Source organism: Perognathus longimembris, chromosome 10 (genome assembly GCF_023159225.1).
Source record: "Perognathus longimembris pacificus isolate PPM17 chromosome 10, ASM2315922v1, whole genome shotgun sequence".
NCBI classification, from domain to species: domain Eukaryota; kingdom Metazoa; phylum Chordata; class Mammalia; order Rodentia; family Heteromyidae; genus Perognathus; species Perognathus longimembris.
The window spans coordinates 69,716,350-69,730,548 of record NC_063170.1 but is presented as its reverse complement, the minus strand read 5'-3'; the positions used below and the strand labels follow the sequence as shown (position 1 = coordinate 69,730,548).

The 14,199-nt window shown below is 40.0% G+C and overlaps 1 protein-coding gene across 3 annotated transcripts in view; it reads left to right on the top strand.

Moving 5' to 3' along the window:
* The window catches only part of Tmcc1 (transmembrane and coiled-coil domain family 1), a 102,510-nt gene that overhangs the window by 50,582 nt on the left and 37,729 nt on the right, over positions 1–14,199 (top strand). The gene's annotated exons all lie outside the window — the stretch shown is intronic.

Genomic DNA, 14,199 nt, shown 5'->3' with positions numbered 1-14,199 from the left:
TTCTAGGTTTTTTGCTGTTCCATATGAATTTATGGATTGGTTTCTCTATTTCAGTGAAGAATGTGGCTGGGATTTTGATAGGTATTGCATTGAATTTGTATAACAATTTGGGCAGTATGGCCATTTTCACTATATTGATTCTGCCTACCCATGAGCATGGGAGGTCTTTCCATCTCCTTGTGTCTTCTTTGATTTCCCTTATTAGATTTTTGTAGTTTTCATTGAATAGGTCCGTCACGTCCTTGGTTAAGTTGATCCCTAGGTACTTTATTCTTTTTTTGGCTACTGTAAATGGAATCGTTTCCATAATTTCCTTTTCTGTTTGTCTATTGCTGGTGTACAGAAAAGCTGCTGACTTTTGTGGATTGATTTTGTATCCTGCTACTTTGCCAAATTGTCAACCTGGATTAATCTTAAGAGTAGGATGGTTGAAGAGAGAACAAGTCGTGTTAAGAAATACTTCACAGAGAAATGACTCATTAAAAATAATTTTTGAGGGGTTGGGGATATGGCCTAGTGGCAGGAGTGCTTGCCTTGTATACGTGAAGCCTGGGGTTCAATTCCCTAGCACCACATATACAGAAAACAGCCAGAAGTGGCGCTGTGGCTCATGTGGCAGAGTGCTAGCCTTGAGCAAAAAAAAAAAAAAAAAAAGCAAAAGCCAGGAACAGTGTGCTCAGGCCCTGAGTCCAAGCCCCAGGACTGGCAAAAATAATAATGATAATTTTTGAGGTTAATTCACACTATATATAATCATTTATCAGTTGATAACATTGTCATTATTTCTACTTTGCTATGAATATATGTATGGAGGATTTTGTGCATACATATGGTTTTATTTCTTTTGGCTATACATGTGGGACTAGACTTGCTGGATAACATAGTAACTATAGTGAGCTGAGAGAATAGTTTGCAGAAGTACTGCACCATTTTACATTACTGCCACTGATATATGCTAGCTCCAGTTTAAACTCTCCATATTCTCACAAACTCTTGCTCTCCCTCGTAATTATAGCCATCCAAGTGAGTGTGAAATACTATCACTTTTTTTTTCTTTGTCCTTAGTCTCTGCTTAGGATCAAACCCTGGGCTTCATACATACTAAGGAAATACTCTATCACTGAGCTGTACCTCTAGAATTCACCTTTTGATTTACATTTACCTGATGGTTAATGTCAAGCACATTGTCATATACTTATTGGCTATTCACTTATCTTCTTTGGAGAAATGACCATGTGTTGTGTTGTTTGAACTCAGGGCCTGATTCTACCACTCAAGCCATACTTTAACTGTTGGATTGTCCTCCCCCTCCCCCTCCCCCCACTAATACTGGGGCTTGAACTCAGAGCCTTTTGCTCTTGGCTTTTTGGCTTTTTTTTAGGTCTGACACTCTACCACTTGAAGTACACCTACACTTCTAGCTTTTTGTAGTGGTTAATTGGAGATAAGTGTCTCATGGACTTTGCTGCACAGACTGGCTTTGAAACAGAAGCGTCAGATCTCAGCCTCCCAAGTAGCTAGGATTACAGGCATGAACCACCAGCTCCTGGCTTTGTTTTTATTTTTATTTATTTCATTTATTTCATTTATTTATTTATTTATTTATTTATTTATTTTGGCCAGTCCTAGGCCGTGAACTCAGGGCTTGAGCACTGTCCCTGGCTTCTTTTTTGCTCAAGGCTAGCACTCTGCCACTTGAGCCACAGCGCCACTTCTGGCCATTTTCTGTATATGTGGTGCTGAGGAATGGAACCCAGGGCCTCATGTATATGAGGCAAGCACTCTTGCCACTAGGCCATATCCCCAGCCCCGTGTTTTTATTTTTAATTAACAAATAGTTGTGTATACTCATGGGGTCCTTGTGATAATTTATAATGTATATTCAGTATACACTGACCCTTGCCCATTGCTCTCTCCAGTGATTGGCTTGAGTTGGGAAACATTGTTGGGAAATACACGTTCATACCAAAAAGTCTTTACAAGAAAAGGGTAGAACCATTTTTATTCCTTGAACTATCTATCTCCTGTGCTGCTGACTTTCCATAAGTCAAAGTGCAAGCTTTGTTACTGTGTTGCTTCTGTTGCCACTGCTACTAAGCTGTCATGTTCTCCTTGGTGCAGTTTAGCTGTTGGAGACTTTGGTGTGTCAGCTGGCACAGAGGAAGTAAAGAACTTAGAATTTCTTTGGCAAACTTTAAGCTAAACATGAGGTTTCTGCACAGAAGGCCTTGGAGATGGGTGTCTGGGAGAGTACATCTGAAATAGAAGTATGGAACAGGACAGGCTACTGGCATATATTCTGTGAGGCAGTGTGAAGCATGTGATTACAAAGTAAAGAGATCTCAGATCACCAAGAGCTGAGCTGTTCTCAGAAATGGTGGGTGGGGGGTGGGGAGGGCAGTCCCATTGAGGAACATTATCTGGCAGGAAGCAAATACTAATTCTGCTTGTTCATGTATGTATGTACATCTGTATTTAATGCTTCATGAGGAATGGTAATAGATTGTTCACCTTGTTCCCCTCTCTCCTGTTTAGTGTTTTAGGAGATCTGAAAGTAAACTGAGTAGGTTTCCAGACTCCTCCTCCTTTTCATTGCCATGTGTAGCAAGGCACTGAACCTGTTTGGTGGGAAGGGAAACTAAAATGGGGGGTGTGTAGGGATTCACATGGAGGTGATAGGCTGATTTGGTGATGACCAACTTCTGTCAACAGCCCAAATTAGATCTCTAACCCTTTGGCTGCATTTTGCAAAGTAACATGTGGCCTGTTTATCACTGAGACTGTCTCCCAGTATCAAGTAAGATTACCAGAAAGCTAGCTGCAGACCTAACTTGTATTCCTTTAGCTCATGTAAAAACTCATTCACTGAACTATAATTTTGTAATAAGCTGGAGGGCTTCTGTTGTTAGAATTGTCAATGAAGATTTTTTCTACCTTTTATAAAAATCATTGTTAAAGATTTTGCTGCTCAATTTTTCTAATATGCAAGTCTACATGCAAATCTTTTCTCTAGTTAAATGTACTGAGAAATTCTTAAACATATCTTTGATAGCTAATGAAAATTACAGTGAAAGCATTTGTTTGGGTTGCCAGAAAAATCAAAAGTATTCAGTTGGGGTAGCTAACTTTAGTTTATATTTCTAGTTCCGTTTTCTGTCTCTTGATTCTTCACTCCTGGGCCTTTTGTTTGTTTCTTCTTTCGTTCATTCGTTCTCTCTCTTTCTCTTTCTCTCTCCCTCCCTCTCTCTCCCCCTCCTTCTCTCTCCTTCCCTCCCTCCCCTCCCTCCCTTCCCTCCTTCCCTCCCTCCATTTCCTCCCTTCCTTCCCTCCCTCCCTCTCTCCCTCCTGCATGGGGCTTTCATATCCTGTGATGACTGGGCTTCTAGATCCCTCCAGAAGAACCTGCCCAAGGCTATTTTAGTTTTGTTTTTGTTGGTCATGGGACTTGAACTCAGGGCCTGAGTGCTGTCCCTGAGGTCTTGTTGCTCAAGGCAAGAGCTCTACCACTTTGAGCCATAGCGCCACTTCTGGTTTTCTGGTGGTTAATTGGAGATAATAGTCTCATAGACTTTCCTGCTTTGGCTGGCTTTGAACCACAATCCTCAGATCCTAGCCTCCTGGGTGGCTAGGATTACAGGCATGAGCCAGCAGGGCTCAGCAGTTTTGTTTTTAAGCAGGAATAACGAATGATAAGATGTATAGAAAAGGGCTGGGGATATAGCCTAGTGGCAAGAGTGCCTGCCTCGGATACAACACGAGGCCCTAGGTTCGATTCCCCAGCACCACATATACAGAAAACGGCCAGAAGCGGCGCTGTGGCTCAAGTGGCGGAGTGCTAGCCTTGAGCGGGAAGAAGCCAGGGACAGTGCTCAGGCCCGGAGTCCAAGGCCCAGGACTGGCCAAAAAAAAAAAAAAAAAAGATGTATAGAAAATATATAAACCAGTAGCAAAGCTGTTTATTATCACCATCAAGTGTTAATGTGGTGAACATAGCTGTGCTATATTTTTATATGATTGGCAATGCCTGTTTGTTTATACGGCATCACTGTGGACATGTGAGTAGTGCCATGCATTGCCATATTTAAATATCTATAATGTCACCAGGCAGTAAGAATTTTTCATCTCCATTAGAATCTTTTTGTTGGTGGTGGTGGTAGTGGGGCTTGAACTCAGGGCCTGAACACTGTCTCCTGAGCTCTTTTACTCTAGGCTAGTGCCTTACCACTTTGAGCCACAGCACCACTTCTAGATTGTTTTGAGTGATTAACTGGAGATAAGAGTCTCACAGGGACTTTTCTGCCTGGGCTGGCTTTGATCCTCAGATCTCAGCCTCCTGAGTAGCTAGGATTATAGACCTGAGCCATTGGCGCCTAGCTTCCATTAGAATCTTCTTATGGGACCACTTTGTATATGCAGTCCATTATTGACCAAGATCTCACTCTATTACATATGACTGCACATGTATGCATTGTAATATATACTATTAATCTATGTAATTTAAAATTTTACATAAATTATTTTCATATTGATGTAAATCACTATCTTTGCATATATATAATTTCTATAACTTCACACATCCTGCTTTTGAAACTTACATTGATATATAATTATATAGTTATGATGCATTTATTTTAACTGTTACACAATATTCTGTTCCATAAATATACCACAATTGTAGATTGAGTCTCATGTTAAGGGACAAATAAAACTTGTTTCCAATATGTCATTGCTTTGTAAACCTTGCCGAGATGAATATTCTTAAATATGCGTTCTTATGTAAATTTATGAAGAGTTTCTCTAGTATATGTACCTAGAAATAGAATTACTGGGTTTTATGATATATTTATAACTAACCAGATACTGCAAAATTGTTATCCACAGCAGTTGTACCAATTTAAACTCTCACTGCTATGTCTGGAAGTTCCTATTGACTCATCTTTATAAACACTTTGATTCTTTTCCTGTCTGTAGTTTTATAGTGGTATCCACATGGTTTACTTTTTTTTTCTTTTTCGTGTGTGTGTGTACATGTCCTGGGACTAGAACTCAGGGCCTGGGCACTGTCCCTGAACTTGTTTTTTGCTCAGGGTTAGTGCTCTACTACTTAAGCCATAACTCTCATTCTGGCTTTTTTGGTAGTATAGTGGAAATAAGAGTCTCACAGACTGGCTTCAAACCGTGATCCTTAGATCTCAGCCTCCTGAGTAGGCTTACAGGTGTGAGCCACTGGCACCTAGTCCATAGTTAGCTTTTTTATGGTGATTTGCTTGTGTTGGACAATACTTATGAATATACTATTGGAGCTGACACACATCTCAAATATTTCCCTGAGGGACCATCAGTGTTTAATTACATAAAATTAGTAGGCTATTCTAAACAAATTGCTGCTTTCCGCTAAAATACTCTTATTTTCAAGAGCATAATAAATCTTTAAGAATTCTGAACAAGAATAATAAGGTTTAAGGAAAAGTTTTCCCACAGAACATTTTCACTTTCTAGATTTATGCTTGTTATTCCCACTGACTCCCATGGTTTTCTAAGCTTTTCTGGTGGATGGCCAGTCAGGGTGTGAAAGACAATTTATACCCCATGTCAGAATAAACCCACCTTGACTAGCAGTTTTCATAGCTTGCATTGCTATAAATTTGATTCTTGGTTGTTTTTGTTTTTGTGTGTGTGGTGTTTTTGTTCGGTGGTTCAGGGGGCTTAAACTCAGGGCTTGGGTGCTGTCCTTGCGCTTTTTTGCTCAAGGCTAGTTAGTGCTCTACCACTGACGCACAGGTCCACTTTCAGCTTTTTGGTGGTTATTAGAGATAAAGAGTCTTACTGACTTTCTTTCCTAGACTGGCTTTGAATTTGATCTTCAGATCTCAGCCTCCTGAGTAGCTATAGAGGTGTGAGTCAGACACCTGCCAATTTTGATTAAATTTGTGTCTTAGAAGCCAATGTAAGAAAGCAGAGAGAAAAACAGTATAAATGTATTATTTTGTGATTGGTTCATGAGTGAGATTGTATTCCAGTACCCCACTGCTCTGTAATAACCTACCTCACAACCTCTTGGCTTGAAGAGTCCCATTGTATGTAATAGTGAAGGCAGAAACTTCAGCGTGCCTCTCCCTCTGAATTCTTGTAGGTATACCTACATGCAGATCGATCCTAGATGTGTCTCAGAGGCATTTATTCATAAAAGAAAGCAATCTCAGGTCTGTACCACAGGATTCTGCTTAGGTGACCTTGTTCAGAGTAGCCTTCCCTCTCTTAGTTAGTAAACCCCTTAGGTATGCCTCCTTCACACGCACCACTCATTCCTGTGTCAGAGCCTCCCTGGAATGCCCTCCTCCAGCTGCTTCACATCATTTAGGTCTCTAGTCAGATGTCACTTATCAGAGAGGCTCCCTCACTCTCTGGTTCCTTTGTTCTGGTGTATTTTAATTAATTTATTTTACTCTATTTATTGGCTGGGTTTGTTCTGTGCTGTATCTCCAGATTCTGGAATAGTGCCTCGGATATTTGAATGAATAATTCATCTAAAGTTTTGTATCTTCCTTTAAAGCTTTCTCCAGTCTACAGAGATATTCTTTCTTCTTTTTATTTTTTATGAGATGCATGAGTTTTCCTACATAGCCTGGGCTAACACCAAACTTCCAGGGCTGAGTGGACCCTCTTGCCTTAGCCTCCCTAGTGGTTAGAGTCACAGACATATGCCACTGTAATGGATGTTTTCTGTTTCTGATTGCTGTTATTATGGATGATCTGTTTTGTCTCCACTGATTCCTTAAAAAGGAATATACATATACATAATACACATACACATATGTATGTGTGTATGTGTATATATACATACACACACACACACACACACACACACACACTATGTAGAGTTGTTAGAACTTGACTGTGTGGCTTTAAATCTCAGCCCTGCTATTTTTCTTATTTATGGGAACTAAGCCTAAGAGTATACTTCCATTCTTGGTCAACTAAAAAGAAATGCACATAAGGTCTCTGGGCATACATGAAAAACAAAGTTATCTCCTACACCTTCAAGTTCTGGCATATATCAATTACCAGAAGGACATTTTCAGAATACCCCCCCCCCCCCCCGCTTCAGAGTAAAGTGATAAGTTGTAGGACTCCTCACCTCGAGCCTACGGCCTGAAACAGAAGGCCTGTACCTACCTCTTCTTAGACCACAGTTGTTAGTGTATTATTTGCCATGCAGAGTATCCAGCGGTTCTTCCAAATTTCCCCCTCCTTGTTTCTTTCCATCAGACATAAAGCAGATCTAAGGAGAAAACTTTTCCTTCCTTTTAATATTTTGAGCTGCCTGTGTTTGGTACTCATTGCTTAACTGGGCTGAAGATTACCTCTTGTGACAGCATAGATCTCTTGTTTGGAATTGCTATTACTTTCTAGAACAGCCACTCTGTACAGCTGCCAACATGCCCTGGATCCTCTTGCTTCATATTACAGTGATACTGCTTTGTCAGGGTAGAATTCAGCCTCGCAGGGCTGGAGTCAGTCTCTGCTGACCTCATGCCACAGTACAGCATGTTCAAATCTGTGGGAAACCAGAGGGTTATTCGGCATATTCCTCCTCCTCCTCCTCCCCACAAGCATGGAGCCCTCACTCTCATCGGAAACCGTATGTTGTGTATGTGTGTGTATCTGTCTTTTTTAAAATTTTCTTCCTCATTCCTTTAGTTCTACAGCTTTAAGTGGGGGCAGGCTACATAAACAGAGGCCGAACGGACTGACTGAGCTGCTGAGACTTAGCGCTTTTCAGCACTAGATCTCAGCCAGGGCAGGTGCTATTTTAAGACTAGGAGATTGAAATAATAGAGAATCCTTTTGTATATTTCCTAGTTGTTCATTTTACCCATAGCTGTTGGGGCAAGGCGCAGGGGATACTCTGGCTGTGTGGGCATGCTCACGTCATCCTTGAGTGTGTCTCTCCCCCCCACTCCCTCCACTCTCGATTTGAGGGGCCACTTCTGTACAGAATAAAGGTTGTCCTCTGTCTCGTGCTAAGTAGTTAAAGAAAATAAGCATTTTTTTCAGGGAACAAAAGGGTTTCATTTGCTTTGGGAAAAGCTTGTGTTAAATTTGAAGATGCCAGGCATGCATAACAAATAGGAATTTGGGTTAAAGCCAATTTTAAATATTTTTCACATTTAAAAAGGTCCTTTTTACCACCTACTTGTTTTCAAAGTACTTTTCACAAAGACTTGATAACTTTAAAATTATAGAACAATGTACTTGCTGTTAAACTTGTCTTCAGATCAGAAATATGACGAGATAGGAAGATGACCCAGCTGTATGCAGTATAATCACCCTCCTCACGTTTCACCTTGTTTTATTTTACTTTTAAATGTTGAAATGAAGCATTTTGTAGTTTTTCCTGATTCTGAAGTTAATGTACACTGATATTGTTGCTGTTGTGCAGTTGGATTTAATATCCAAATGATTTCACTCTGAGATCCTAAGCCTTCTGGTTGATTATTTAAATGCCAACTTTGTTAGCAGATTTGTGCCTTTAGTCTGTACCCTCTTTTTCTGTTTGTGCTGAATTGTGGATTAAAAAATGCTCCATATTTTGTTTGTTCTGAAGTTATAAAAGGCCAACTTATCCACTGTTTATTGGAATGTTAGCCATGGGTGAATGGGGTGGTCAGAAGGAAAGAATTCATAAAAGAGTCCTGAAACGGCAATAAAGGCCAACAGAACTCTTTTTCCCTCATCAGTAAGGGTCAGTGAACAAGAGGGAAAATAAAACTTAAAACATTTTAAGTTGATTTTATTTTATCTAATAGTTCCATGAATAAGAGTAGAGTGTTTTCTGGAGCTGGTTATGTACCTCAGTAATAGACAGCTTGCCCAGCATGCACAAGGCACACTGGGCTCCATACCCAGCACTGCCCAAAGACTGGAATACCTGAGGGTATTGCTTCCTTGAATTAGTAGTAGTCCTCTAGTAAACAAGAATATTCTCTAGGGGCTGGGGATATAGCCTAGTGGCAAGACTACTTGCCTTGTATACATGAGGCCCTGGGTTCGATTCCCCAGCACCACATATACAGAAAACGGCCAGAAGTGGCGCTGTGGCTCAAGTGGCAGAGTGCTAGCCTTGAGCAAGAAGAAGCCAGGGAACAGTGCTCAGGCCCTGAGTCCAAGGCCCAGGACTGGCCAAAAAAATAAAAAATAAATAAATAAAAAAGAATATTCTCAGTGAACTAATGATTAAAGAGTTAAGAAATGAAGTCATTACCGCCACCATCTGAAATTTTTAATATGGCTATCTATATATTTAAAGTTCTATAGATTAGGATTACATATATGACCTTACATGATATTGCACCACGCTTTATGAAAAGTTTTTAAACTGCAGATTGTAAGTGACAAAATAGCTATCCAAGTAAGGATTTTCAAGAGATAGTGTTTATATCTATGCCATTTGGGAAAAATAGCATGGAACTACTTCACTGTGGTGAATAGCATTTGCAACATAGCTTAGCAGGAGGCTACTTTGTTTCTAGTAGCACAGGCACATTGTGATGCTTAGGTATAGTCTAATGACCTACTTCTACTTTATACCTTTGGGATTCCATAATGTTTTGCTTAACATAGAAGATATTGCCTCACCTGGAAAATTCAGCTTAAATCAGTCTAGTCTTCACCACACATTCCTACCCCAGCTGCATGCCCCATGTGCTACTTTGCTATCTACTCTCAACTCAGATTCTTATATTTTTCTTCCTCACATGGCTGCTATTTTGAAAATACTTGTTTATAAAAGTATATGTTGTTTTCCTTTTTCAAAAAGTAAAGACTAACAACCAGTATTTTTTATTGAGATAGGTTATGTAGCCCACATCCAGCAGCATACTACCAGCCTGTTCATATCCTGAATGATGCTGACACAGTGATTTTACTTGGAGTAGTTGTAACATCAGACAAAATTCACCTTAATCGGCCTGTTCAACTCTATTAAAAATGATTGCATACTTTCCACTGGACTTTGGAAAACCCTGAAAGCAATTGACTCTATTCTGTGAGATGTCTCATGATAGAAAAAATATGCCCTTTTATTACTTTATGAAGTAAAAATTTTTGTGTTCCTGTAGTTATGCAGGTAGTGCTGAGACAGGTGAGCTATAATCACCTCCCTCTCCTAGTCGCGCCCTAGGAGACATCCATGAGTTCTGTCTCTACCCTGGTACCTCCCGTGGCCATTCCTTGGGGATAATTAGTAGCCAGTTTTCAGATAGGACTTCTCCTTAGGGGTAGAAAAGCTGCAGGTCAGTTCTAACCAAACTGAAGCACCTGCACAGTGGAACAGTATAGGTTCTCAGCCTGACCTTTGTGCAACAAATTCCTAATACTGAATATGGGTTACATCACATATAGATAACTATGGGATGGCAACTTTGTATCTGATTCCTTCCAGGAATCTCCCCAAGTCATGATCCTTCATTTCCCTAAGACCACCCACTATCATTACTATAAACTTGTCCCATACTCCCCAAACATTAGAAACTATACTTGTTGGTAAGCCATCTAGCTAGGTCAACTGTTTCCCTTAACAGTGTACTTTCTCTCTATTATACTTTCTCCCTGTTAAGCTCCTTGCTTTGCTACCTTGCTTTTTGTATGTCTCCATTCAGTTCTTTGTTGGAGATGCTAAAAATCTGCTCGCTTCACCTCTGAGACCACTCAGCCGTAATAGTACTTGGGAACTGCCTAAAGCATCTCTAAGTGAGGGAGTGTTACTACCATCAGGGCTTTGTGGTGCCTTTTAGTTACGAAGCAATCATAGTACTCTAGTAGTATTGGTAGTACTATTGAGTCCCTTGCATGTTTGCAATGGTTTGATTTTATCGTCTAAAAGTTCATTGTCTAAAAGTTTATCCTGAGTCATGTGTTAATAGTGTTTGGAAGTATTTGGGAAATCATTAGGATTCAATGAGGTCATGAGGGTAGGGCCCCCACAATAGCATGAGTTGCTTCATGTAAAGAGAACTGAGTTGGCACTCTTGGTTCATCTTACTATGTGTTAGTGCTGCTGCAGGAAAGCCCTCACCAGATGCTGGGCAGTGCTGGTCAAGTGCTCTTGGCCCAGTCTCCAGATCTATGGGCTAAGTAAACCCATGTTCCTTATAATTATGTAGCCTCATTGTGGAAACAGAAATCGGGCTAACACCATGGTGGATGTCATTGTGATATGTGGTTCTTTGGAGATAGACCCTAAATAAGCAACCTTGATTATTTATGGTATTGTTCAGTTAAATAATTAATTAGCTAGTATTTAAAGGTCAATGCTGTATTATTTCCTAAAACCTCATAACTCTGCCACTGAGGAAAAGCTTCTGTTGCCCTTCGTTCTCAACTAATTGGTTCAAAGCAGTAAAAGACAATACTCATATTGTTTAGATGTTCATATGACCCTAGTAATCTCAAAAGACTTTAAACCCCTTTCCATTTCCCACACTTAGTCAAAACCATGTGTGATAAATCTACAAATAAGACATGCCGACTATACTTTAAGGAGAAAGTGAAAGGGTGATTTCATATGGCCTCAAAAAAAAATAGAACATGAAAACTGCAATCAAATTTCCCTCATCAGGAGATGTGGCTCACTTGTCTAACAAGCATATGACCCGGAGTTCAAACTTGGTACTGCCAGGAACAAAAAGGAATCTCTCCTCAGTTCATTCAGTCCTGTTCATCTGAAGTTTGGGTCTACAGTTTGCTTTATAAGACATCAGCTCTGGACTACAAGCACCCTGGAACTCCTGAGCTGGAGCACTGGTTCAGATTGACAACTCTGTAAGCAACGCTGGCTCAGAAGCATATGCCCGAGTCTGCTCTGTACCTTATATAGCACTGTCCATGGAACTCAGACTATTCTCTGTCCTTTAACAGAGCCTTTGATAGAGTTAAACTATAGGTGACAGTATAGATGTGACTAACTTGTTAGGGAAATCAATAATATTGCAGTAGAATAGAGTAAAATTCTATTATTAATAAGCACAAATTTGAAATATCCATCCATAAAATCATACTGATGATAGTGAATGTGTTGACAAACACCTTCTAGGCCCATCCTGATAAACATTTTTTTTATGCAGAGTTATTCCAGGGGAAAAAAAAAGTGCCTGGTTAAGAACTATGGGTACGAGTAGCCGGTGTTGTGGTACACATTTGTAATCCAGGAGTTTGGAGGTTTAGAAGCTCTCAAGCTTGAAGCCAGCCTATGCTACATATTGAAGAGTTACTCCTAAACTAAGAAAAGACCCCCCCCACTCCACTAGTAGCAGCACTGTAACGCAGTTCACTTATTGCTGCTTCGCAGATTTTCACTTAACACAAGAGAGTTACATTATGTAACTCCCACAATAGATAAGGATTACTATTTACAAAGTTTTTCTAGATTTTTTTTTTTTTTTTGGCCAGTCCTGGGCCTTGGACTCAGGGCCTAAGCACTGTCCCTGGCTTCTTCCCGCTCAAGGCTAGCACTCTGCCACTTGAGCCACAGCGCCGCTTCTGGCCGTTTTCTGTATATGTGGTGCTGGGGAATCGAACCTAGGGCCTCAGGTATACCGAGGCAGGCACTCTTGCCACTAGGCTATATCCCCAGCCCCTATTTACGAAGTTTTTAAGGCCCTCAAGACAATGAAGCTGCAGTAAGTGAACTACAATATAGTGAGGGAAAACTGTATTAAGTGTATTTTTTTTATGTTTAGGAACATTTGATGTAAGTAAATGCTTATGTGACTGTATAAAGCCAGTGAAAGAGATGCTTTAACTTAAGAGACATCATAATCTAATTTATTGATACCCTCTAAAGATGGTGAAACACCCCATGCTGACATGGGGAGAGGTCAGGGTCTTTCTGAAATTATAGACAGAGACACAGAGACTCATGGCTTCAGCTCTACAACTTCGCAGCCATGGGTCAAAAGTAAACACAAACATCACAAAACCTCACCAGTCTAAAGAGCTGATCCACCTTCATAATGTACAAAATTCTTAATTGAATTGCTGTCAGCATAAACAAACATACAAAAAGAAAATCTGACAAACCAAATAAGCTTTTGGCTTTTTGCCCAACCTAGAATAGATATACCTGATACTCCTTTACAAAAACTTGCAAATGATCAAACCATTAAAGTTTTCAGTCAATGCTGAGGTCATCAATAAGGTATAATTTCTCAAATGTGCAAAAAATAAAGTGATACTGTCAGAAAGTCAGCAGAAGTAAAGTAGTGTTTACTTTGGAGAGCCAAGAAGAGATGTGCCTAAGCTAAAGCAGCCAATAGGAGGTCTTCTCAGGCAACTCAGTTTACTTGGTTCTGTCAGATAAAGCCGTTGATAGCTTGGTGTACCTTTAAGACTACTATGGGATATTTTTTAAAGGAAGATGAGCCCGGCACCAGTGGCTCACACTTGTAATCCTAAGTATTCAGGAGGTCTGAGGATCATAGTTCAAAACCATCCTCAGCAGGAAAGTCCATGAGACTCTTACCTACTATAAACTACCAAAAAAGCCAGAAGTGGAGTTGTGGCTCAAGTAGTAGAGCTCTATCCTTGACCAAAAGGAAACTCAGGGACAGGGCTCAGGTCTTGAGTGCAAGCCTCAGAACTGGCACCCAAAAAAAAGGACCAAGATAAAAACCATGACTTTCATATACATACATAATTTCATTTATCGCAATCAAAGTCTTTTGCAAATGGTATTGTTTCCATAATTTCCTTTTCTGCTTGTATATTGCTGGTATACAAAAAGGCTGCTGATTTTTGTGGATTGATTTTGTATCCTGCTACTTTACCAAAATGGTTTATTAGTTCTAGGAGTTTGGGAGCAGATTTTTTTGGGGTCCTTCAGGTATAAGATCATGTCATCTGCAAATAGGGATAGTTTGATTTCTCCTTTTCCTATGTGGATCCCTTTAATGTCCTTTTCTTGTCTTATTGCTATGGCTAGGGATTCCAGCACTATGTTGAATAGAAGCAGGGAGAGAGGGCATCTTTGTCTTGTTTCTGATTTTTAGGGGGAAATGCTTTTAGTTTTTCCCCATTTAGTGTGATATTAGCAGTTAATCTGTTGTATATGGCTCTTATTGTTTTAAAGAATGTTCCTTCTATTCCTATTTTCTCCAGGGCTTTTTAACATGAATGGGTGTTGTATTTTGTCGAAGGCTT